This window comes from Macaca thibetana, chromosome 6 (genome assembly GCF_024542745.1).
Source record: "Macaca thibetana thibetana isolate TM-01 chromosome 6, ASM2454274v1, whole genome shotgun sequence".
NCBI classification, from domain to species: domain Eukaryota; kingdom Metazoa; phylum Chordata; class Mammalia; order Primates; family Cercopithecidae; genus Macaca; species Macaca thibetana.
The window spans coordinates 34,867,210-34,892,131 of record NC_065583.1 but is presented as its reverse complement, the minus strand read 5'-3'; the positions used below and the strand labels follow the sequence as shown (position 1 = coordinate 34,892,131).

At 39.7% G+C, this 24,922-nt stretch overlaps 2 protein-coding genes, 1 long non-coding RNA gene and 1 pseudogene across 12 annotated transcripts in view; 1 reads left to right on the top strand and 3 right to left on the bottom strand.

The window, feature by feature from the left end:
* Positions 1 to 24,922, bottom strand: part of PPP2R2B (protein phosphatase 2 regulatory subunit Bbeta) — a 487,138-nt gene that overhangs the window by 152,087 nt on the left and 310,129 nt on the right. The window lies entirely within an intron of this gene.
* Positions 1 to 24,922, bottom strand: part of LOC126956784 (keratin, type II cytoskeletal 8-like) — a 320,724-nt pseudogene that overhangs the window by 46,528 nt on the left and 249,274 nt on the right.
* Positions 1 to 24,922, top strand: part of LOC126956816 (uncharacterized) — a 272,284-nt gene that overhangs the window by 40,192 nt on the left and 207,170 nt on the right. The window lies entirely within an intron of this gene.
* PRELID2 (PRELI domain containing 2) overlaps positions 1 to 24,922 on the bottom strand; it is a 1,077,378-nt gene that overhangs the window by 1,003,109 nt on the left and 49,347 nt on the right. The gene's annotated exons all lie outside the window — the stretch shown is intronic.

Genomic DNA, 24,922 nt, shown 5'->3' with positions numbered 1-24,922 from the left:
ATTATTTCTTCAATTTACGTTACTATGTTTTCAAACAGTTACTAAATTGTTAGTGCAAACATACTTATTAAGTAGTCTGAACCTAACTACTTAGTAAACAGAACTGTTGTGAATTTTTTTTTTTGGCCCAAGAACAACATGAAAAAAGTTAGGAGGATACTAAGGGTGATATGAACTGAGGTACTTGGGGAATCTCTGCTCTACACAAAGCATGGTTTAACCTGAGATGTTCCAGGGCTGAACCTGCCTCTGGATTCTCTACGTGATACAGTGACAGCAACAAAAGCAGCTCCCATCTACTGAGCTCTTCGCCAAACACAGGCGAGCTCTTAAGCATTGTAACTGCACTACCTCATTTAATCTCCAGAGCACTGTGAGCATGGGTCTTTTATGATCCCCATTTAACAGATGAGGAAACTGAGGCCCCAAGAGGCTGCCCAGGGTCATCTAGCTAGTAAGTGGCACAGCAGGAATTTAAAACCAAGGCTGGTTGGTTTCCAAGGCGTGTACATTTTTTTTTAAAGAAAAATTAAGCTTTTAATTTTGAGATACACATGCAATTGTAAGAAATAATAGAGAGTTACTATGTAACATTCACCCAGCTGCCCCCCACCACAATGGTAACATTTTGCAAAACTATAGGACTATATCACAGCCAGGATCTGACGTTGATATAGTAGAGATACAGACAATTTCCATCACTATAAAAATCTCTCCTGTTGCCCTTTCATAGCCACACCAATTTCCCTCCAGTCCCCACCCTTTCCCTCAACCCTGGCAACCATTAATCTGTTCTCCATTTCTACAACATTCTTGAAATGATGAAATCATAAAAACGGAGAATAGATTAGTGGTTACCTGGGGTTAAGAAGAGGTACACCCAATAGTACATAAGCTTTTGGAATTGGCTTTTTTTCCACTCAATATTTTCTAGAGATTCATTCAGATTGTGGATTGTATCAATCAATAGTTCATTCCAATTGCTGAATGGTATTCCATGGTATGGACGTGCCACAGTTTCATGTGCTATTTACCCAGCTAAGGACATCTGGGTTGTTTCCAGTTTTTTGGTAATTATGAATAATGCTGCTATAAACATTGTGTACAGGTTTGTATACAGGTTTTTGCGTACACATACTTTTTTTATTGTTTCAAGACAAATACCCAGAGGTGCAATTCTTGGGTCATATGGTATTATAGTTTCATGTTTTAGGTTTTTAAGAAATTGCCAAGTTGTTTTCCAGAACTTTTTCCCCAGAATATTCAGAAGGTACCTTTTACATTCCTACCAAAAATATACGAATGATGGACTTTCTCTGCATTCCAGCACTTGTACTGTTACCATTTCATTTTTAGCCACTGTGATAGATATGTAGTGATATCTCATTGTGCTTTAATTTGTATTTCCTTAATGACTGATAGTGTTAAACATCATTTGCTGTGCTTATTGGTCATCTGTCTATCATCTTTGGTGAAATGTCTCATTTCTTTTGCCCATTTTCTAATTGCATTATTTCTTTTAATGCTGTTTTGAGAGTTCTTTATATATTTCGGGAACTAGTCTTTGTCTGACATGTGGTTTTCAAGTATTTTCTCCCAGCCTGTAGCTTGTCATTTAATTCTCTAAACAGAACCTTTTGCTGAGCAAATGGTTTAACTGTTATGAGATTCAATTTATGGACAGTGCATTTAGCATAAGAACTCTTTGCCAGCCTAGATCCTGAAGCTTTTTTTTTTTTTTTTTCTTTCTTTTTTTTTTTGAGACGGAGTCTCGCTCTGTCACCCAGGTGGAGTGCAGTGGCACAATCTTGGTTCACTGCAAGCTCTGCCTCAGGGTTCACGCCATTCTCCTGCCTCAATCTCCCAAGTAGCTGGGACTACAGGAGCCTGCCACCAAGCCCAGCTAACTTTTTGTATTTTTAGTAGGGACGGGATTTCACCGTGTTAGCCAGGACGGTCTTCATCTCCTGACCTCGTAATCTGCCCGCCTTGGCCTCCCAAAGTGCTGGCATTACAGGCATGAGCCACCGCACCTGGCCAATTTCCTTTTTTTTTCTAAGAACAAAGCTTCACATTTTACATCTAAGTCTGTGATCCATTTTGAGTTCATTGAGATTAGGTTGAGATTAATTTTGTGCCTATGGGAGTTAAATTGCACCAGTGCCATTTATTGAAAGGCTATCTTTCTTCTATTGAATTGCTTTTGCAAGTTTGTAAAAAAAAAAAAAAAAAAAAAAAAAAAAAAAAAAAAAAAAAAAACCCAAAAAACTGAGTGAGTTGAACATATTTGTGTTGGTTTGTTTTGGGATTCTTTACGCTGTTCATTGATCTATGCCTCTATCTCTCTGTTAGTATTACAGTCTTTCATACTATCGCCATATAATAAATCTTAAAATCAAGGAGACTGATTCTTCCCACTTTATTATTCTTTCAAAAACGATTTTTAGCTATTTTGGTTCCTTTGGCTTTCCATACACATTTTAGAGTAGTCAGATCTGTATTTATAAAAATCTTGGTGGGATTTTAATAGCGATCACATTAAACCTATATATCAATTCGGGAAGAATTAACATCTTTGCCTCGTTGGGTAGTCAAGTCCTATGCCTTTATAAACACTTGTTTATTTTAGGAGAAATGAGGGTCACAAATTCAGTTGCTCAAAAGAGGCCCCATGTACCAGGTTTAAGAACATGCAGCCTTCTTGTGATAGTAGACTGGATACAGAATATTTCTACTGTAAGAAAACAATAACTTAGTCAGATGTTAAATGACAAAGAACCCTTGACCTCAGCATTAGAAACATAATAAGGAGCAGTGGGGATTGTGGCTTGCTGGAGGAAAGCCAGGTCCCCTATGAATGGAGCAGTTGCTACTCAAGTCTTCTCATTGTTAAGAACATGGGCACAGCATTGCTATGGCTTATATATTTTCAACATAAGCCAAAAATCTATTTTTTAAAAAACCTAAAATGTTGGCACCTAGTTTGAATTAACATAAAATAAAACAGTTCAAAAACACACGTTGGTACACTGGATCCAGCAGCCTCTCTGTGGTCTCAGAATTAGAGACAATAAAGGAGGTCCCCACCCTCAGGGAACATACACTCCAGCTGGCGCAGCAGAGAGACACCACAAAGCAGCACTGCCTGCTCTCAACAGTGGGAGCTGAAGAGCATGCAGGAGGATCCTGAACTCTGCCCTGGGAGGTCAGGGATGGCTCCCCAAGGAAGTGGATTTACACAGCAACTCCAAGGAGAGACATTTGGAACCAAGGTGTAAGCACATTAGGAAAGAGTAAGAGATACTTTCCAGAGAATCCAAATCGTGGCATGAGGTAGTCTTGGGAAGGTTAATTCAGTTGATTATTCAACATGTGCTATTTAATCCATTGCCTCCAGAGCAAACATTGATAGGATTAAAGAACAGTACGGAGCTTTACTTCTGGGCATCACAGAACATAGTGGGGAAGAGGTCATAAAGTTCAGTGTTTCTCCAAGTGTTATGTCACCTGTTGGGAATTACAAAGCAAAAGCTTCCCAGAGGTGAACAGTTTTCTGATGCTCTTGGAAGAAAATCAGAACTCCTTCTAATTACTCACAAGGCCCTGTGTAGTCTGGCCCCTGCCTGCATCTTTAGCCTCCTCTTCTCTCCCTATTCCTGTCTTCTTTCTGTCTTTCCAGCATACTATGACTCAAGGCCTTTGCGTTTTGTCATTCTTTCATTTGTTCTTCTCTTTATTCAAGAACTATTGATTGAATAGAAATAGGTATTCTAGGTATTGGGAATACAACAGCAAACAAAGTCGACTCAGTTCTTACCCTCATGGGGTTTACATTCTAATAGGAGAGAAAGACGCACATAGATAATATCCTGCCTTGTGTGATGAGTTCTATGAAGAAATATTAAACAGTGTTAAGTCATAGGGAATAATGGTGATTGCCCCTAGAGGGTGGGGGCAGGTCTTCTGGTGAACATATAAGCAGAATTTGAATGAAGTATGGAGCACAACACAAAAGCACATGGGCTTTTCCAGAAAGAGGAAACGACAAGTGCAAAGAGCCTGATGCAGGAGCACATTTGGCCTATTTGTGGGTAGCAAGAAGGGGAGTGTGGTAGGGCAGAGGAGCAGCAGGAAATGGGGGTAGAGAGGAGGCCAGATCATGTGAAACTGCAGGCCTTGGTTAGCACTGTGGCTTTTACCCTCAGCGTAGGGAGGAGCCACGGAGACATGAGTTGACTTACAGAGAACAGATGGTGGATAGAAACCTGTTACAAGTTTATTAGAAAAGTCCAAGTGAGAGATGGCAGCAGCTTGGACTAGTGTGGTAGCAGTGAGGGTGGGGAACGGCTGATCAGCTTGAGATACTGTCAAGGTAAAGATACAGGGTTGCCTTGCACTTGCCTTGGAGTATGAGAGGAAGGAGTCAAGAACGACTCCAGGAGTTTTGCTCTGAGTAAGTGATGCATTTATTGAGATGAAAAAATCGGTGCCTGTAACATCACAATGTTGGCTCCTGATCATGATTCAGGTCTCAATCCAATGTCTTCTCTTTGGAGACATCTTCCCTGACCACCCCTCATCCTATCAGCACTGCTCATTTTAATTTTATTTCTCAGGACTTAACACATATCTGAAATTATCTTATTCATTTTATTTGACTCATTTATCATCTGGATTCCCTACTGAAATTCAAGCCCTAAGAGAATAAGGGCCATGTCTGCTTAGTTTATTGCAATATCTTTAGAACCTAATTCAGTGCCTGGATCTTGAATAAGATCAGTAAAAGTTTGTTGAATGAGGTTTGCAATGTGTGAGATAAGTTAAGTCTCCAGGTTTTTTTTTGGGGGGGGGGTGTGTGTTTGTAGTTCTTTTCAGAGCAATTAGTTAATGGATTAAATAGTATTGATTATCTGTGGCAGGCACTGTGCCAGACTCTAGGAAAACAAAAGTGAGCAGAAAAAAAGCATCGTCTGCAGCCTCATGGAGCTTCCAGCAGCCTGGCAGAGCCATAGTAAATAATCTCACAAACAGACTTTCACTGTGGTAATAACTCTGAAGGAAAGATACGTGGAGGTATGAAAGTGTGTAATCTGGGGATCCAATCACTTCGGGGAGCACAGGTGAAGCTTCTCTGAGCTGAGATCCACAGAAGAAGCCACTGTGGGCCTCAGGGACCTCTGAGAATCATAGATGCTGTGGCTATGAATTCAAATTTTTCATGGAGCTTCTTGTGGGAAGAAACACATTTTGGCAAAAGCAGAACTAGTACAGCCTTCTCACGCACTGGTGCTCAGCTGGGTTCAGAACCTGGATAAGACAAGCAGCTGCTCCATGACAGAACTAGGGTTTTGCATTTATCACGACACATGTGGGTAAAAAGGGAATGCTACCTACTTAACAGGGCTGCTATGAGAAGGAAAAGTTATTGTTCATGAATACTTAGCACAGTGTCTGGTATACAAGAAGTGCAAAATGCCTGGTAATAATTATCATCAGACTTCAAATTTGTGAGGGTATAATCATGTGACTACTCTCCCACACAGAGAATAGACAGCATAGAACCTTACACAGAGTAGGACCTCAATAAATGTGTATTGAATAAATAAGTACTGGTTGCCTTGATGACACACCATTTTGAATCTGACCAAACATTTTGACCAAAGACGGACACAGTAAATAAGTAGAAATGAACCAGGCCAGTTCCTTTTGTGTGGTTCAGCTGTCTCAGCATTGGTAGCTGACATTAATTATTGATATTACAAGGAGGGAGATTCTTGCCAGCCAAGGACACTTGGCAGCTTGAATGTAAGGAAGTCGGTCTGATGCTCGGTTTTAAACTAAAAATAAGTAAGAAGTGGGAGGACCCAGAGGATTCGATGATTTTATGCATCAATAATACTTGCCATAGGAAGGCTCAGTCAGAGTCTGGGAATAGCTGCTACTGAAATGGCATTTTCCTTTGCATCGAAATCCACATGCTTCATTTGTGCATGTGACTTCTCAGCTGCTACCATAATAGAGGAAGTGGTTTTGAATTAACACTAATCAACCTGAATCTCCAGGGGCACTTTGTACCTGAAAACCTCCAAGTCCTTTGTAAACAGCAGTTAAGCTTTCCTGTCTCCCGAGGGATGAGCTTCTGGATTTTTGCTTAAATCAAGCAGAATTGTATGAAAGAGGTTGCAATTATGAGCAAAGTGGGTGTCAGACAGGATAATTTCTCATCAGAAACCCAGGCTTGAAAAGGGCCAAAAATAATCTGAAAGTCCCCAAGATATTTTGCCCACCAAAGTTCTGCCACAACCCCCCCCAGGTGTCAGGTGAAGGATGATTGGAAATTAGAACAGCCATTCTGGAGGGCAATTTAGCCATAATTGTTATGACAAGCAGACCCTTCAACTCAGCAATTCCGCATCAATGCATTTTTACTAGAGAAATCCTGGCACAGGTGCTGAGGAGTAGGCAAGTACCCCCACTGTTATGTCTTCTGCAGAAGTGAAAGTCTGAGAGTGATCTCAAGGTGTACCTATCAGGAAGAGAATGATTAAATAGGTAGTGGAATAGTATGCAGCAACTAAAGAGAATGAAGTTGACCCCCATGTATTGTCGTGGAAAACTAAGATTGTTAAGTGAAAAAAGCAAATTTGCAGAAGCATATGTGCACTATGCCATATGTAGTGGTTTTAAAATACATACAGAAGTTCTTTGATACTCTTTCCCTTATGAGATGCAGCTTAATTCGCCTCCACTTGAGTTTGGGCCAGACTTAGTAACTCATTTCTAGTGGATAGAATATGGCATAAATGACAAGGTGCCACTTCCAAGACTAGGCAATAAAAAGGTATTGTGGCTTCCTTCTTGATCTCTCTCTTTCATTCTTTTACTCTCCCATCACTCACTCTAGAGGATGCCAACTACTGTGTTTTAAGAACACTCCAGGAACCCCGTGGAGAAGCCCATGTGGCAGCCTCCTGTCGATAGCCAGTGATGGACAGAAGACTCCAGCAACAGCTGTGTTGGTGAGCCATGATGGAAGCACATCCTCCAGTCCCAGTCAAACTTCCAAATGACTGTAGTCCTGGCTTAGACCCTGACTACAACTTCATGAGAGACCATGAACTAGAACCTCTCAGAGCTTAGTGCCCTTGGATTGCTCACTCTCAGAAAGTGTGAGAGATAGTAAATATTTGTTATTTCAAGACACTGTTCGTGGCAGCAATTGATAACTAATATATCATTTATATAAACATAAATTTTTAAATAAGTTAACAATACACACCCAGAGACAAATGTTTAGAGAAAGGTCTAGCAGGAGATGTGCCATAGTGATGAAGGGGTTACCTCTGAGAAGTGGAGAGGAGAGCAATGGAGGGTGGGGATAAGATTAGCTTCACCTGTTCTGTCTCTATTTTTGTTATACAAGCATTCATACATGCATAACTGACTGACATAATTTTAAAAAGCACTAAAAGGGAAGAAATAAAATGTAAAATTCCACTACTTTGGAATTTCATGGCAAGTAAGATAAAGCTGAGGCTTACCTTTGATCATCTCCAAGTAAAAGGGTTGCTTAGCAAACTCATTTAATAATAAACAAGGTTATCGGTGGAGCTCTCCAACCTACTTAAGAAAGCCAACTGTCAGTTACTCTTAAAAATCACCTTAGCATAAGTCATATATAATAAATGATCATTTTTACTCATGTTTCTTATCTATTATTAAAGCAGGTCAAAGAGACTTTTCTTTGGACAACACCAATTGGCAATATTTGTATTCCCAAAGACCATCAAAATTCTTTTGAAAATGACCAAGATAAGCTCTACTGAAAAAGCCAAGTTACATATTAATGCACTGTGGTTTTATCAAATGGTTTAAAAATCAAAGAGGTTTTGTTGTCAGGTAAGGTTATGCAAAAGGTATTTTAAAAGTAACTTTGTATTGGATTTCTTTTAGGCTTGTGCTAATTTGTTTTTCAACTTCGAGCCTGGGGGTCTGCATCATTTAATAGCAGTTCCGAGGCAAGGACCCTCATCCTCGTCTGTGGCTAGACTGGCTGCAGGCACCAAAGCTTATGCATTTTCAGTGGAATTGGGTCCAGAGCTTAGCTGCAAAATGCCTTCTGGGTGACTGACCAGAAATTCAATCACAGCACATTCATTTCAAAAATCCCTTTCATGTATCATTTAAAAGCAGCCTGCATACTTATATTTGCATATCTGACCCTGGATTTTGGAAACGCAGGAGAAGAATGGATTGTTGTTTATTTTTCAGGATGATAGGAAGGAACAAACCAGAGGCATTTCCTTCTCTTGACTACTGAGTAGATTTAGTACTTGTGAAAGATTCTGAACCAGTAGTTTCATAACATAAGCTGCTGTTCCATAGAGCTTGGGAATAAGAATAACATTTATAGGGGATTTTATACCCTACAAAGTGGGTTACCATTCATTGCCTCATTTAATGGGCAGAGGGGCTCTTAATTATCCTTTCTGATGAGTGGACAATGATTCTTTCAATCCCAGCATCTGCAGAGATTACTCTGGTTTCCTTTCATATGGACATACTAAAGAAATAATGATACTGCATGCTAGCTTCCCCAGCCTGGGAAAGAATACACTACAGCATATGTGAGGTTTATTATTTTCCCCATGCTGCAGTGTGTATTCCAATTTTCTTTCGATTAACTGAAAAGTATATGTGAATCTTCTCTGCAGGAAGACAGGAAAGTTAAAAGGTAGCCTCTGGGATGCCTGGATTTGAATCCTAGCTCTGTCATTTTCTAGCTGCAAAGTCTTGAGCAAATTATTTGTCTGTTAGATATTTAAAAGCATTTAACTTGTCAGTTTTCTCGTCTGAAAAATGGGGTTGATAATAATAGTACCAGCATCACATGGTTTCCATGAGAATTAAGTGAGTGAATTCATGTCGTGTACTTAAAAGAATGCCTGATGCATAGTCAACGTGCAGTGACTGTTGTTAGTATGTGCAGTGAGGTGCATTTTAGCCTGGATGGGTAACAAGACACATCCACCATTTATTCAATTACTGCACAGCTCTCTGCCAGGTAGGCTCAAGCTCCAAGGATATGTCAAATGTGGTTCGTCTCCTTGCAATACTTACATGCTGGTGGAGGAGGCAGACAAAATCAAGATTAAGGAGGGTAGACAATAGAGAGTGGAGCTAGAGAATGAAGCTCTGAGTGAGATGGGGTTTTCTTTTCTTTTAGGATGTGAAAGGCCAGCCTTTCAAAATACGTGGGGAAGAACAGTCCTAGTCAGGGGAAGATCAGGAGTGAGGGCCTGACAGAGGAGAGAGCATGGCAAGTGTGAGGAACTGACAGGCAATGGAATTGGAGGCTGAGTGGAGAGGGAGGTAGGCAGGTTGCCCAGGCCATGGTGGAGCATGACAGTTTTGTGCTGTGTACAAAGGGAAGCCACAGAAGGTTTAGAAGCAGAGGGGGAACATGGTTTTATATAAATTTATGACATTTAGTACAAACTTAACATATATATAATTGTATCACATATAAATATCTATCGCATACACATATTTAAAGATAGTACCGGCTGCCGTGTAGGTTGAGGATTATGGAATGGAGGGACCAGAGTAGGAACACAAAAATAGAAGAAAGAGACACATACCAGCAGAGAACTACAACTGCTTTGGAGTTTAAAGGAAAATGGGTGGAAGGCGAGAAATGAAAGCCCCATTTGAGGTGACTTTGAAGAGGACATTGTTTTGGACATGCAGGGGTGTCTGGAAAACATAGATGGCCTCACTAATTGCTATGTATCTTGCACAGAGGACATAGGGGTCTTCCCCGGAGTGACCGAAATTTTATGTATGGATCTCTGAAATCTGTACATGTGTGTGATATGGAAGAAGGAAGGAATACAAGAATATGGCTTGTTTCGCAAATCACACTGGTACTTAGACTATCCTGTGGAACCAAACTGCAAGAAAGTTCCAGAAATAACCAGTGACTTGATCTGCACCCAAGTGGAACCCTTTGCCCTGACATCACCTTGGCTTTTGAAGGCCAAGAAAACCTACAGGGTTTAAACTTACATTTTCCATAAAGCTTTGAGGCCAAGCGGAACTCTTCCATGCACTCTGATGACTTGGTCGCCTGAAATGAAGCTGAGTAGACATAAGGAGATGTCCAAAGGAAAACAACCAAGGAAGGACATGAAATCTCTCAGCTACTCAGACCTGTCCAGATATAGAGCTTGGCATTGCAACGCTATTCCTCAGCTGATTTTGCTCACATCATGATTCTGTTTATGTGATATTCTTCCTGACAGGCCACCCTTTCCTCTCAACATTAACATCAGTGATGTCTGCTTTCTCTGGAGTTACTCATACAAGCATTCTCCTTGGCTTAGAGATTTACAAATGATAGATAACCAAAATTTCAATGACTGCCCAAAGCCTCAATCTGTAGCAGCAAAAGCAACAGGTGAACTAGCACCAGAGGAGCTAGGTTTCAGTTTCGGCTCTACCATGAAACAGCTTTGCGATTTGGGGCAAGAACCCTCATTCTTTGAATTTCAATTTCCTCTTCGCTAAAAGTTACCAACATTTTACCTCAAAGGCTTGTTCTGAGGATTAATTATGACATCTGTCCAAGTATTTTATCAAATTAATAAAATACAAATACGGCACTATCATGATGAAATAACAGCAAATGTTTACATGACATTTAAAAATATTTAAATATTTTCACTTGCTATATTAGTGAATTGCTAAGAAATATAGCAATTCACTAATATATGAAATATGAAATATAGCCAGTTCACTAATGAATGAATTCCCCCATTAAGTTGGCTCCATGAGGGGCCGCAAACTTTGTCTGATTTTTCCTTATCCTGAATCCTTAGCATCTAAAGAAGTACCAGTACCTACTAGGAGCTTAATACCTATGTGTCAAATGAAAGAAAGGAAGAATGAACAGAAACCTCTCTGGGGGAATGGAGGGACACTGGTTTGCAGAAGACAGAGAATATCTTCTGTAAGTCATAGGAATAATCCTGAGCCACAGAAAAATTTAGTTATCCCACAAACTAAAATTTCACAGCTACATTTATGATAGCACAGGCCTTAATCCTGTCTCTACAGACCCCTAGGTTTTTCTACTTCCTATCCCTGCCCTCTCTTACCTGGAATTTTCTTTTCCAAATGGAATTAAAACCTAATGCTTTCCTAATGCAGTCTTTCAGTTCTCTTCTTAAGCCATCTGCTCTTTTATCTCCAAAAACTTATTTATTTTATTTGAAAACTTTTAATTAGATGCTTCCAGGCAGTGGCTGAGTTAAGTTTAGAAGCTTCAAGCTTGTCTCATACTCAGCAGCTGCAGTAAGGAAATAAGGCTTATGATTTAAATTCATTATTATCTCCATGTTGATGTCATTTTCTTTTCCCTTGCTATTGCATTGTTCCAGGAAGTTACATAAGGCTTAAGAACCACCAGACTAATAATATTGCTTCTTAGAAATGACCTTTCAGGGAATTTTCCTTATGTGATCAGATGCTGGTAAAGCTATGATAATAAGTAATATACTTCCCCTCTACCTCACCTTTTATCTGAAGATTACTGAAAGCTTTACAAACATTAATTAAGCCAACCTCATAACACTCCGGGAAAAAGGAATTATCCATCGCAGAAAACTAAAACTGAGTTTAAAGGCACATTACTGACATATTTAGAGTCAGCCAATCAGCAATAGAATTCTGATTGTTCTGTCCCCCACCTTCACCCCCACCTCCCCTGTGGGCTTAAGAAACTCTTACTTATCCTCCAAGACTCTGCTCAGGTATCACCTCTAGAAAGTTCTCCTTGCCTCCACCTTCCAAGTTGAATTAGGTGCATCCCTTCCTGTTGTACTCTCAACATCTTCTGCAGGTATCTTCATCTAACTCATTACAATTTTTACAGTTTGTATTCTTGCTTATCTTCCTCCCTAGACTTCAGTTCAATAAGGATATGCATTTATTTTTCTCACCAAGGACCTACTCACTGGGGACATGCACAAATTGATTATTTTAGTTTTTCCCAAATCATCCCATAGTCTGGCATGTAGACAATGTTCAATATATGTTTGTTTAGCTGGACAGGATTCCTGTTTTAGGCATAAAGCACACTTTCAAGAATATGGCCAAAAATCCCTTAGCTTACAATTTAGTACCAAATTTTTTTTTTTAACGAAATATTGTAGGGTGAGGTTTTCTCACCCCAATCTGCTCTAATTTCTTTGTAAAGCATACAAACTGGTACACCGAATAACTCATGGTTAACACTGGCGCGGATCACATTGAATAAAACAGCTTCTGCTGTGTTTGCCTTACAGGTGTTTTCAGGACCTACAAGATTTAACGCTACACATAGTGCCTGGGACAGTGACTCACACACCCTATTTTTTATAGTAACATATATTAATGAAGTGTCCATATAGGTGGCTCTGATTGGCAAATTCATTTCTTCCCTTCGTTTTTTTTTTTCATTTGTGATGAAGGGTATAAGGACAGGAAGTGATGGCATCATAATTATTTTGAATCTACATTAATTTATATAAAAGAGCAAAACATTTGTCAACTCCAGTGCTTTAGTTGTTGTTAGTAGTTATTGTGATAAGTCTTACAGTTACATGATGTGCCAATAGTGTAATACAATATCATATTTGTGCCTTCCCATCCTATGACACAACTCCAAAGACAGAGCATCTGACAATCTTAAATAACTCTTGGGTAACAAGAAAGGTGTGTTTGAAGCTAAATGTGCTTTTTATATTATGTAAAAATTAAATGATACTTGCATACAAAGCATTTAGTACAGCATGTAACACATAGTAAACACTGAATAAATTCAGCTGTGTAATCACATCAATAATTACTATTTATTAAGTGCATGTTATATGTTAGGAACTATGCCAAGTGCTTTATATGTACCCTCTTATACTCCCGGCAACCCTATAAGGTATTGTTTTAATCTCTATTTTGCAGATGAAGGAACTGAAGTATATGGAATTTTTATAATTTTCACTGCATGGCTAGTAAGTCGAAAATTAAGCTTGTCTGCTTCCAGAGTTCAGCAAACTATACCGCCTCTATTTAAGCAAACGAGCGGCATTTATGAAGTGTCTTTGTGGCCACCATGTGCTATTATGGGATGAAATGAACTCTCTGCTCTCCGGCAACTCATAGCCTTGCTGGAAAAGACAGGCTAGATACACCCAGGTGGAAGATGTGAGGTGATAAGACAGTATGTGATGAATTATCAAAATAAACAATTTAAAGCAAATATGTTCTAGATTTAAAGGAGGAAGAGACTGAGGAGCTGCAAGTCAGAAGAGACCTTAGAAGTAAAGGTGTACCTGGAATTATTAGTACGGTCTGCATACTCTGCTGTGATTTTGTGGGTGAGGGATGCATTGGAAATACCTGGCTCAGGGGCAAGGTGCTTTCTCAGACTTCACTCTCACCCACCCTTGACTCACATGGTTGAAAAATTGCTGTTGAAGTTTACCAGGGGTATGAAGAAAATATTTAAGGGTTGTAACTGTCTGGATTTTGTAGTCAGATTGCCTGCGCTCAAATTTTGGCCATGTCTCATTTCTTTTTTAACCTCAGTTTTCTGATCAATAAGATGGAAAATAATAATTACAGTATGAGAAGATGTTTGTAAAACACCTAGCATGGTGCCTGGTGTGTAACATGTTTAATGTGTGACAGTTAATTTAGTAGTGTTTTCCTGGCTTGACGAGGGATAAAAAAAGATGGGACTCGCTAATCTAGGATGTTTGTCAGATAGCAAACTGCACTGAGCTCTCTACAGAGTGTATGCGGGAATGATGGCAGAGAAGGGCTGGAGAAGGAGCTGACAAGCACTACATTTCCAATCTGTCTGGGGACCTAAACCTTCCAGCCTGAAGACATCTTAGCATCTTAGCCTGACAATATTTCTTAAACAGCTCTGACTCCAAATGGCCACCCAAACATAATGGAATGATATGATTTCATACAACATGCTCTTGGGACTGGTAGAATTCCTTTAATGAACAAAACATTAAGGAAAAAAGTTACTGATATTGGCTAAAACAGAAGAACAGCTTACTGCAGAATATAGAATAATCTTTCATAGATTTTAGGAAGCGACAATAAGCAATTATGAACAACATGGGCTCAATGGGAAGACTACGCTTGAATTCACTCAATTCAACATTCTCTGAAGGCATCAGTTTCCCCATCTATTAAATGGGGATGAAAATAGTATCGAAAGCTGCACAGAGGCAGTTATGAGGATTAAAAGAGATAGTGAATATAAAGCACATAACACAGTGCCAGGCATACAGTCAGCACTCAGTTCTGTCCACTACTCTTACTATTCAAGGTGCTGTGCTAAGATTTTGGGTAACAGAGGTGAAAAATATCTAAGCATTCTCACAACAGTTTTTAGTAGTTATTTCTTACATATCTACGTACTCTTTGGAAACAGAATTCTGGTCTAATCCATTCTATTCATCTCCATATATCCAGAGTCAGGCACAGAACTTGAAGCACAGCATGTGCTTAATAATTGTGACTTGAATAAATAAATATGGATGCACAGCACCCAACCATCATGTTTAAGAAATTCACAGGAGTGAAGAGAGGCACCCAGACAAGTAATTATAATGCAGTGTAATTGTTGTGGTCAAGAGGCTGTGGATTCACAGAAGGCCTGGGTGACTAGCATCATTGTCCTGGAAGCAAACCAGACCAAGTCCAGGTCTGCCCTGCTTCAGGCTAGTAGGTAATAAGGAACATGTGTGGAATATCACCAACATCTGACTATAGTCACTTAGAGTTTTCTAATTGAGCCTCTGTCATTTGGCTAATGTGCCCCGCACATCAGTGGAGTGACCTGTGACCTGCCTGGCTCCAAGAGCAGCTCTGTGAGCCTGTTTTGCTAGATTTCTGCCTGGAGCACTTGGCCATAACAAAGTGGAGAGGAGAGAAATCAATAACAACCTGAACTGAACGTACACTTAAAACATCAGCCTTCAACTCTGGAATCACACCCTTGTCACTGACATCCAAAGTGCTTTGGCTCCATGACCTGCTCAGGGTCTAGTAAGCAAACATGAAGAAGGAAATGGAAATAGCTCCAGGGCACAGACAGGGAAATGTGCTATTTGATAAACGGGAACCCACTGAGGGGCAGTTTCCTAGTGTACAGGACAGAAATAATGCAGTTGGTTCAGAGGCTGGTTGGGGATCTTCCGGTATGTTTCTCAACCTCTCTGAGCCTCTGGCTTCCTGTTTGGAAAGGATGATGATGATAATAATCTTACCCAAGAGTGGTATGACTGTTTTGGCAATTCAGCGAGCATTAATGCATGTAACATACCCAACACATGAACTGACTCTTGGCTGGTGCTCAATAAATGTTAGCTTATTACAACTGCTTTTCTACTGCTCATAAGGAGATAAGCAAGACCAAATGCAGTGAAAATAGTTTATTAGCCACACAAATAAAAGCTACAGCAATTTAGGTTTCCCACAGTTTGGTTAAAAGAATGCTTGCCAAGCACCTGTCATGTGCCACCTGCTGTGTTAAGGACTGGGGCCCCAAAATGAGTAAGACAAGGACCCTTCTTTCCAAAAGGTCTTGCTCTGTCTCTCAGGCTGGAATGCACTGGTGCTATCATGGCTCACTGCAACTTTGACTTTATGGGCTCAAGTGATCCTCCTGTCTCAGCCTCCCAAGTAGGTGGGACTGCAGGCATGTCCATGCCTGGCTAATTTTTATATTTTATTTTTTGTAGAGGTGGGGTCTCATTATGTTGCACAGGCTAGTCGTGAACTTCTGGTCTCAAATTATCTTCTTGCCTTGGACTCCCAAAGTGCTGGGATTACAGGTGTGAGCCACTGATCCTGGCAACAATTTTAATATAATTATTAAAAGAGACTTCACAGAAAAGATAAATGGACAGGTGGCAGAACACACAGAGAGAGGAAACCAGCTCAGCACAGAGAAGATGGAAGCTGGTTTGAGTCTGAAGGACTTCATGGAGCCGGCCCCATGAAGGAAAGTGGAAGGGGCACTCCAGGTGTGGGCTGTAGGGACCTGAGTCTGGAGTGGGGGTGGGCAGGCACCAGATGACAAAAGCCCTGTGGGCCCACTTTTGAAGGAATTTCCCTGAGAAGCCAGGAGCCACTGAAGGTTTTTAAGTAGGAACAGATTTACATTTGGATACATCACTTTGGCTTTAGGGTGGAATGAAAATTATTATTTCATAATAAGAGTATTTAGGGTGCTACTTCTTCATTTCTTTCCAACTCAAGCAAATACACAAGTCTATAGCCTCTTCTGGATGACTCAAGTCAGTAATTATACAATCAAACATAACTTCTGGACCCTGAATCATTCCCCTAACGGATAAAATGTTTTAAGCAGGCATCTCTCAGCTCTCATGCTCCTTGTTTCCCTAGAGTCCTTATCCCCTGATCACATACTTGTCTACTTCTGCTGTACCTGCAAGAGTGAGTTCATTACTCTCCATTATACCTCTCCATTCAGTCATAGGCAACCTCAGTGAGAATGTCACAGGTCCCAGCCCTTTTGGTGTCTGCTACAGTTAAGATAATTTAAGTCCTTCTAATCTCAAGAGGTGATCTTGCTAGCCAAGAGATGTTTCTTTATGGATCATCTCTATCCCTCTAGAGAGAGAGAGAGAGAGAGAGAGAGAAAGACACACACACACACACACACACACACACACACACACACACACACACAGACATACTCTGCCTTATCTAAACCATCCTAGCGGATCTTCCTAGTTATTACTAAAATATTAAGCTACTTGAATTGTATGTCATTGCAGTACGATTAAGAATTTAATTATTCTCAGGTATAAAAAGAGTTAATAAGGCCAATAATTAAACTCTTGGTAGAAAACACATAGTTGTAAATAGAGGTTTCAGAAGAATACGTAGATTTTGTTAAAAGTGTGTCATACATATTATTTTATGACAAATGTATCTTTTTTTAAGTTCCAAATCAATGAAGATTTCTTATATGCTGCAGAAAATTTAACATCAAAATGTAAAAGGTTGCTTGGAAACACAGCTGTAAATAATAACTGTATTTCACATTCATAAATTATAAGATATCGTTTTCATATGATATCTGAATGCTTTCAGATCCCTTAGCTAGACTGAGCACAGGAAATCCACGTCTAGGCAGTGTGTGTTTTCACACCTTGTACTAGGGTAATTTTCAGAGTCACTACCATTCTGGTAAGAAAGTTTCATAAGGGTTTTAAACAACATATGAGAAATAAGGAAAATCTATCTCTTTCTCCTTATTCCTCTGAGCCTCGAAGTTAAGCCTGCATTGGAAGAACAGTACCCAGAACATGGAAGGAAAAACATCAACCATATACTACGAGAAGTGGCCAAAACCGTTTATGTTAGCATCTGACTTATTATTGATAACATCTAAATTGACATGCTAAATTATAAATAAACTGTGCCCAGCATGAAATAATTAAGACCATGCTTTCTTTCTTAACATCTACTACACTGGCTCAAATACTTCTATACAGATTCCTCCAACACGGCACACATTATATTTAGAACTTGGTTTTCTCATCAGATTTGTAGAGAAGACAGTTAATGCATATTTTGCACCACAGGAAGTGATTGGGGTAAGCTTAATATCATAGGAGATTTTGAATTTAGACAAAGAAACCCATTAGTTCTCTCAAACAGCCATCAGAGAGACTTTAATTAAGTCACCCTGACACACGTATGCCTTCCATTGGATCAAGATTTCTCATGCTGGTAACTTTCAAGCCCAGAAGAGAGTCACTTTGGGAAAGTGTTTAAACTGGTTGTTTTGGACCGACCTTTTTAGAATCTCCATTTATTATCATTTGGTGATTAAAGAATTAAGATGGTGATACCTAAACATGTTCTTTTAAAGGAAAATAAGTATCCTTAAATCATTAATAGTTGAGGAAAAAAGAGCCAATGGCATCTCTTGAAAAGCCCTCCTTATACTTTCTGTAATGTGCTCCTAGCTTAAATGCATAAAGATGTCTTTGCTAACTTGAACTGCTCAGGAAAAGTTACTGTACCACATACTTAGTAGTCTTTGATGTATTTTGCTGATGATAAAGAATCAAATTCCATTCTTCCCACAAAAATGAATTCCAGTATTTTTAGGTTTAAAAAAGATGTCTGGGAAAAAAAAGAGAAAATGTCTCTAAATTAGCATTCGAGATGAATTACCATTTTCCAGAGATATCACTCCCTACAATATTCCACCCCAAATAAACAGGAGGAAGAACTAAATCCCTAAGCAAGGAGCGAGTGGGGAGTGGGAAAAGGCTCCACGCAGGTGAAAAGAACCAAGTTAACGTCTGACCAAGACGGAGGTAAAAAACACATAATTCCTTCTGATAACATAGCAGCTATTATTATAGCTAATGTTGTGCTCAGGACTTTCCCTGAGTAATTTCACTAATTCTTGTAAGTACTTCATGAGGTGATTTCGATTATTTATACTTTCAAATGAGAAAACAGGCTCAGAGAGGTTAAGTTCTCAAAGTCACACAGATAGCAAGTTCTTGTCTTAGCTTCTGGAACAGTGAATGCTACCACACCTCCCTGGGCCCTATGGCACCGTAAAAAAGCTTGGCAGAAGGCCGGGCATGGTGGCTTATGTCTGTAATCCCAGCATTTTGGGAGGCTGAGGTGGGAGAATCACTTGGGGTCAGGAGTTCAATACCAGCCTGGCCAATATGGTGAAACCCCATCTCTACTAAAAATACAAAAATTAGCCGGGTGAGGTGGCGCATGTCTGTAGTCCCAGCTACTTGGGAGGCTGAGGCAGGAGAATTACTTGAACCTGGAAGGCAGAGATTGCAGTGAGCCAAGACCACACCATTGCACTCCAGCCTGGGCATAGAAGTGTCTCAAAAAAAAAAAAAAAAAAAAAAAAAAAAAGTGCTCAGCAGAGACAGTACCAGCACAGATTATCTTAGGTAGCATTAGTTTCTCCTTGCATATGTCCAGACTTCACTAAATGTTTAGGTCAAGAAGAAAATCACAAAACAGGAATATTTGAGTGTGTAAAAGTGGCTCATGTCCTTCAAAATTTGAACCCTGAGGCCCACCCCTTGTCTCCTGTTTGGGGAGTCCAAAGAATTCACAGACACATCAGTCATTAATCTGTAAGCAAATTTCATTTAATTCATACTTTGCCTGGGGTTAGCAGTCCACGGTCAGAAATGCTCCTGGTACCATGTTCCTAAGACTGTCTGGCTCTGCAGCTGGTTCTTCCTTGGTACAGAGTGAATCTTTCAGTAGGAAGTGTTTCTAACAAGTTCCCATGCTGCTGAAGCCAACACAAAGCCAGAAGCTTTGAAATGGCTGATGTTTAAATTATGACTCCAATACATACATACATACATACATATATGTATTTTTAGTAGACTTTTTTTAGAGCAGTTTTAAGTTCACAGAAAAATTGAGTACAAGCTATAGAGATTTCCCATACACTCCCTGCTTCCACACATGCACAACCTCCCCATTATCAACAACCTCCACCAGAGTGGTTCATTTGTTGCAATCGATGAACCTCTATTGACACATTATTATCACCCAGAGTCCATGGTTTACATTAGGGTTCACTCTTGGCATTGCACATTCCAGGATTTGGGCAAATGTAGAATGACATGTATCTACCACTACAGTATCATATATAGTAGTTCCACTGCCCTAAAAATGATCTGTGCTTTACCTATTCATTCCTCCCTCTCCCCAAACCCTGGCAACTGCTAATCTTTTGACTGTCTCTATAGCTTTTTCCAGAGCCATATATTTTTTGAAACAATTACCTGTGGTCCTCTGGGGAAAAAGAGCTTCTCAGAGATTCACAGTGAGCACTGTCATTTTAAAGGCTCTGAAAACTCTAGCGGTTAACAATTGGTTTTCTTGACATTTTTTGAAACAGGGTCTCACTCTGTCACCCAGGTTGGAGTGCAGTGGCACACTCACAGCTCACTACAGTCTCTACCTTCCAGGCTCAAACAATCCTCCCACCCCAGCCTCCCAAGTAGCTGGGACTACAGGGGCGTGCCACCATGCCCAGCTAATTTTTTTATTTTTTGTAGAGATGGGGTTTTGCTATGTTGCCCAGGCTGGTCTTGAACTCCTGAACTCAAACAATCCATCTGCCCTGGCCTCCCAAAGTGCTGGGATTACAGGTGTGAGCCACCATGCAAGTCCTAAGAACTGGTTGTAATTTTGTTGTAGCCAATGCTTCTCAAGAACTTCCTGGGGGTGAAACAGTTAACAGTTTTATTCCCTCCTCTTCTCACCATCTCCACTCTCACTCCCCAGCTCAGACCAACCTCATCTCTCACTGTCCACTGTCATGGCCTCCAAATCTGGTCTCTCCATCCAGCTCCTGCTTATTTTCCATCCTTTTTCCTCTCAACACAGAGTGATCGCTTTAGAATATAAACTGGCTTTCCACTGCATTAAGGTAAAATCCAAACTCCTTCCCATGATCAATAAGGTCCCATACCATCGGATGTTGGACCTACATCTCCAGCTTTGACTTTTATTATTTTCTTCCTCATTATCTGCAAGTCTCACTGGCCTCCTCCCAGCTCTTTCCTGTTCCTGGAGATTTGTTGTTGTGTCTGCCTAGTGTTTCTGAGACTTTTTACGGCTCCTCATCCTTCAGGTGTCAGCTTAGCTATCTTACTATCTTATCTTCAGGCAAAGATTTGTTACTGTTTTTTTTTTTCTTTTGAGACAGAGTCTCACTCTGCCTCTCACTGAGACTGGATTGCTCACTTTAACCTCTGCCTCTCAGGTTCAAGTGATTCTCCTGCCTCAGACTACCAAGTAGGTGGGAAAACAGGTACGCGCCACCACGCCTGGCTAATTTTTGGATTTTTAGTAGAGGCAGGGTTTTGCCATGTTGGCCAGGCTGGTCTTGAACTCTGGGCCTCAAGCAATCTGCCTGCCACAACCTCCCAAAGTGCTGGGATTACAGACCAGGGAAAGCTTTTGTAACCACCTAAATAAAGCACAACCTTCTCCCTTGCCCTTCTTGATGTTACTCCCTATCACAGTTTTCAAAATGTGGTCCCAAAACCAACAGCATCAGGAACATCTGGGAATTTGTTAGGAATGCAAGTTCTCAGGCCCCACCCCAGACCTGCTGAATCAGAAATTCTGGGGTGTGGCAAATCCATGTGTATTAGTAAGCCCTGCAGGTGATTCTGATACATGCTAAAGTTTGTGCAGTTCTATGGCAGTATACTGTTTATTTCCTACATGTTTATCATAAACTATAATCGTTTCTTCTTTTTATTTAATGCATTTGGCTTTTCTCACTAGATTTGCAAGCACTGTAAGGATCAGCAATCATTGTTGAGGTACAAGACAATATCTGAGGCTAATTAATATTTGCTGAATGAAGGAATGACATGGAACATACCTTGGAAAATACTGCTTTACATAGGATCTATATTAGCTTATGACTAAACTTCAATTGCTGTGAACCACCTTACCAATATTTCTCTCCATTCATTTATTCAATATTTATTGACATATGTAATATGCTAGGCACTATCCCAAATGCTATAAATACAAACATGAGCAAGTCTTTGTTCTGAAAGAAATTATAGACAAGTGAGATTTAAAAACAGGTAAATACACAATTATTTTATTCTGATAAGTGTTATTATAAGGCCTAGAAAAACCTATCAAAAGCATTAAAAATACACACATACTTGTCTTTGACTAGTTATTCTAGTTCTAAAAATTAATTCTAAAAAAAAACCCAGGGACGCATACACAGATTTATCAAAAGGATGTTTGTCAGCATTATTTATACTAGCAAAAAAAAAATCAGAAATAACCTAAATGTAAAAGAATGGAGAATTCGGCCAGGTGTAGTGGCTCATGCCTATAATCCTAGCACTTTGGGAGGCCGAGGTGGGCAGATCACTTGAGGTCAGGTGTTCGAGACCAGCCAACATGGTGAAACGCTGTCTCTACTAAAAATACAAAAATTAGCCAGACGTGGTAGTGCACACCTGTAATCCTAGATACTCGGGAGAGGCTGAGGCAGGAGAATCATTTGAACCTGGGAGGCAGAGGTTGCAGTAAGCCAAGATTGCACCACTGCACTCCAGCCTGGGTGACAGAGTGAGATTCCATCTTAAAAGAAAAAAAAAAATGAAGAATTCAAAAATTGTCCTAGACATAGGCCAGAACACTAAAATATTATTGCAATTAAAAAGAATCCTTAATGATATGAAATTGTTCACAATATACTACTAAGTAAGAAACTAATATATTTAATTCTATATAAAAATAAATATATTGGGAAAACGTATTAACAATGTTAACAGAAATTATTAGGTGGTATGACAACAGGTAATTTAAGGCTTCTACTCTTATGCTTCTCTTTATGTCCAAATGTTCTGCAATGCACTATGCTACTAAGAGAAAAATGTTAAGGGCAACAAGTCAGAGTTGAGGGAGCAAGTAAATCTACTATGTGGGTTGGGAGGTATCATCACGCAGGAGGTGTCATCTGAGTTGGGACTTGAGAATGCATAGGAGCTGTTATCAGGAAGAGTTGTCAGTAAAGCAGGATTCAGGGAAGTGCTGAGTGCCTTTGGGGGCCAAAAAATAGCTCAATGAGGCTGAAACAGTTGCAGAGGGGATTTGCAACTCTACACCAAATTTAGTCTACAGTGAACAACCTATTTACTTTCTCAAAAGAAAACAAAGTTCCATATGGACAGTGGCTTTCTTTTTTAATCAAAATCAGAATTTACTTATGCATGATGGGCCGTCCATGCTCCACCAGGCTTTCTTCTTAGCATTTTGAAAAGCCACAGACAGCTTTCCTGCTGCATAAAGAATGATACAAATAAATAGAAATTATAACAAGGTTTCACTTTGGCTGGCTGATTATGAGATAAAATCAGATGGAAGAAGGAGGAGGAGGATATATCTTTATATCTTAGACCCAAAGCTGCCAGTGCCAGAATTCTAGAAGCAGGCCTAATCCCATGGTCTGGCTCTCATCAGTGGCCAAGAAGACTGAATGAGCAGTGAAATACCTCTTTGATGCTTGTTCATCACTCAGCACCAGCACAGAAATTTCAAAGGCCATGTTAAGTGACTTGACAATCTGGAGACAGATGATAAAGTCTCAGCTTGTGATCACTGAACACAATAAATCCCTTATGAACAGGTGCTACTAATTTTTTAAAAAAGATGCATCTTGTGCTGTCAGTCATTTTTAGATCAGCTACAAGTGAGCCTGTTGACCTGAGGCATACTCAGATTGGGCTAAAATTCAGTAAAATATGACTCTTGAGAAGGATACATGTGATTTAAATAGATGATATTGCCCCAGAGATGCCTTCCATAAGTGTTACAAACTCAAGTGTCAATAGAGTAGTGGCAGATGATGAGCTGTCTTCCAATATCAGTCCTTCCCTTCTTGAACAATAAGAAAGTTTTAGCTGGGCACATGATTAGGTAGAACATTTGCTACATTCTCTTGCTATGACAGACATGTGAGAAACTCTCCAAACGATTTTTCTATTTTTCTTGGATATATAGTTAATCCATGTTTCCCAGTCCCCCACTGCAGTTAAAAGAGGGCATGTGACTAATTTCTAGCCAATGAAATGTGGGTGGAGATGAGATACCCAATATCTTGGCCCATAAAAACTATTCCAAGCTCTTTTCACTTGCAGGAGAATAGAAAGGAATCCACAAATCTACAGGAGGTCACAATGTGTGTAACTTCAGAGGCACAAATATTACTTCAAAAAAGTCATCTTACTGAAGCACTTGCACATGTACACAGAGAGTCATTTTCATGGGTGTTCACTGCAGCATTGCTTATACTAGCAGAAAATTGGAAACAACCTGAATTACATCTATAGAAAAATGGTAAAGCAAATTCTGGAATATCCATACTAAAAAATACATGCAACTTTTAAAAAGTTTCTATATGGGCTATCATGGAAAGATCTCCAAGACCTATTGCTGATCACAAAAGCAAGCTGCAGGATAATTTATTTATCCCCTAACACAACAAACATTTATTGATGATTTATATGTTGGGTACTGTTTAGGGAGTGGGGATAAAGTAGTGAACCACACAGACAAATATCCCTGCCTATATAAAACTTACAGCACATAGAATGTATATTTTAAAATCCTAAAACTATATATTAGTTAATAACACATATATACTTCTTTCTAAATACAGAGAGAAGATCCAGAATGATACCCACCAAATTGTTCATGGTGGTAATCTCTAGAGAGCAGAGTGGGGTCAAAGAGGAGATAACAACTTTTTTGTCTACATTCTTCTGTGTTGTTTGCATGTTTATAGGAATGCATTTGTGAATTTAAATCCTTTCTAGTGGAATGCATTCCACTAATGCAGCCAAAAAACTGCTCTTCAGGGGCCTAGCCATGGAACTCCTCAAGGGCCACCACCATTGAAGGATGAACCATGTCTCCACTTTCCTCAACTAGTGTGTCTTCATCTGCTTTATTTATTTATGCCCGTGAGGTTTCTTTTGATCAAATGTTTCTGTGGCCACAAACATTTAAGAACAACCAACATTGCTCATAATCAGAAAATTAAAATACACAAAGGAATACGGATAGAGATCTCACTTGGGCATAACACTAGACTAATCCCGTATCATTTAAGGGTTTTGATTGTCTTACTCTTTTGTTACTAAGGCTCCTCTGCCTGTAAAGGACAAGATTTAAGCTTTTCAGATATCAAATAGCACACAATAAACATCACAAATGAGTTCTGATGCGGAAAATGCATTTTCAAATAGAAGAGTTTTTGTTTTATTTTATTTTA